Genomic DNA, 2,450 nt, shown 5'->3' with positions numbered 1-2,450 from the left:
TCACCTCTCCCTGTACAAACTGGATCTAAAGAGGCAAGATGTCATCCTCATCCAATTCATTTTGATGAACATCATCCACTACACATTTCACGGAAGCAACCTTATACACTGCTCACTGACTAGGTTCCCCACTGCTCTTAAAACTCTTTCAGTGTGTAACTGGTGGGGGGACAACTCAGGTGAAATAGAGCCAGTTTGACTTTGTACAGGGGCTTCCTAACTGCCTTTTTTCCTGCCAGTACAGGTAAGGACTGTCTGACATGTTTACTTGGATGCTGTCACCAAAGTAATCCTCCACCACAGTGATGGGAAGGTCCGGCATTGCAACCACCGACACCCTTTGACTCTCCTTGGGGATTTGTGATAAAATGTATTTAGGAGGGTGCGTTTGTTTGCAGTTGCTGCCGGTTGTGTGTGCTGTTATTGGTCCTGTGCCCGTAATACACGTTTAGCATGGATGTAGTAACTGATACCAGCTTCCTAACGAAGGTCATTGGGAAGAATATCAAATTTACAACCACCATTGGGTGCTTTCAGGACGTGCCAATGAGTATTGATGCAAGCCGTACAATCACTTTAAGATAAGTTAAGGATTTAGCTACTAGGAAAGAAGTGCCTTGAACAAAAATCCTCTTTGGGCATACCATTGGAACCACACAATGAATTGTCTGGTCCTTCAAGTCCAGAGCCAGAAAATACAGCTAATGAAAGAGATAAAACCTTATTGCAAGAGAGCGTTGAAGATGCTGGGAAACCTGCTGGGGAAATTAGACAGCCTGATCTACCTGCACCGCATGGATGCTTGATGGTATCCTACAGGCCATTAAATGGGCAGTTGAGGATAAAGATACAGACAATGTTGGGATAGACCAGTTTCAGCCTATGCTTGGTCCTTCAATTTGACATCTACAGAGCCAGAAAGTCCTGAGCTTAGGTGCAGTGGGACTGAACTTGTGTCGCCATGGTAAGTTGTGCTGGCTGCAGGTGGCTACGAAAAGATGCGTTTATCTTTTTGATGTCCTTCTCTTGGGGCCTTGAGTTTTCAGAAACGGGCTAAAAATGGCACTTGAAGACAAAAGCATTCTAAATGTGGTCCAAGACTGTCGCTGGCTGTGGGATGTCTCTTCCCACCAATATAGGGTGGTTCTTCTTAGCAATGTCTTTGATACACAGGTAGGAGATGTATACCTGTCCTTCATGGAAACTGGGGGCTTCCTTCCTAGTCATACATGTTCACTTAAGGAATGTTTGACTCGACATCTCAACATGCCATCTTCAAAAGTTTCATTTCTGACTTATAAGCAAACTTGAATAGAGGATAACCCCAATATATGGCTTGATTGTCCAATGTCTACACATTTGCTAAAAGAATTGGCTCTGGAAGTCTTACACCACTTGGCTCTGCACCTAGCAATGTTGGATGCCATGTTAGCTGATTTTACATTATTGGTTGATGGGTATTTAAATACATATAGCCAAGGAGCAGCGTATGATTTGGGCAGCACTGAGATCTGCTCCGAGCTTCCAAAAGAAATTCTGCAACTTTGTGTTTTCCAGCAAGTTAGGCAAGACTTACAAGCTGACTTACAAGCAAAGTTTAATAAACGATAACCCCACTATATGGCTTGATCATCCAATGTCTACACATTTGCAACTTTCTGTTTTCCAGCAAGTTAGGTGAGAGGAAGCAATACACAAATACATTGTCAATGGCCAAGGGTTTCTTACCCGGGTGGAAAAGACACCCTGATGAATGCACTGAGGAAGCTGGCTAACTATACTAAGCCACACAAGTGTGGCACAAACACATGGCTCATCTAGGAGTGGCATTGCAGCAGCAGACAGGATGGCAGTTTTAAAAAATGAGGCCCCACAAAGCACATAATTGCAAAAATAGAGGCGCAAGATGCAATTGCTCCTGGGCCCACCTACAATAAAAGAAATAATGATAGCATATAATAGCGAAAAGTGATCCATAAGATAAACTGGTTACTCAGCTCTGTGATTATTACCACTTGTCTCACAAATTGCCGAAGCAAGAAGTGGAGCGCAAACACTTGTATGCAATTAAAGACAAGTCCACTTACCTTACATATCAATGACTCTCAGCAGTGGGATTGCTCAGCTTTGTGATTATTACCAACCGTCTCCACAGAAGTGTAGTGCAAACAGTTGTATGCAATTAAAGATGATCAATTCATCTCCACTGGACTCCACAATCACAGGTCCCTCTGTTGTCTCCGGAGGCAATTAATGATCTTCATTAAAGAATTGATAATTCATTTTGATAAACATCATCTTCTCCACATTTTGTGGAAGTAACCTCCTACGCCGATCACTGACCAGCTTCCCCGCTGCACTAAAAACTCTTTCGGAGTCCACAATGGAGGGGGAACTACTCAGGTAAAATAGAGCCAGTTTGTACAGGGGCCTCCAAACTGCCTTTTTAT

At 43.2% G+C, this 2,450-nt stretch overlaps 1 pseudogene; it reads left to right on the top strand.

The window, feature by feature from the left end:
- The first annotated feature begins 453 nt into the window (after positions 1–453).
- On the top strand, positions 454–1,750 carry LOC146020926 (piRNA biogenesis protein EXD1 pseudogene; annotated as a pseudogene).
- Positions 1,751–2,450: the final 700 nt, after the last annotated feature.

This window comes from Crinia signifera, chromosome 7, assembly GCF_055691185.1.
Source record: "Crinia signifera chromosome 7, ASM5569118v1, whole genome shotgun sequence".
Classification (NCBI taxonomy): domain Eukaryota; kingdom Metazoa; phylum Chordata; class Amphibia; order Anura; family Myobatrachidae; genus Crinia; species Crinia signifera.
The sequence above is the reverse complement of the archived record's forward strand: the minus strand, read 5'-3'. Positions and strand labels throughout refer to the sequence as shown.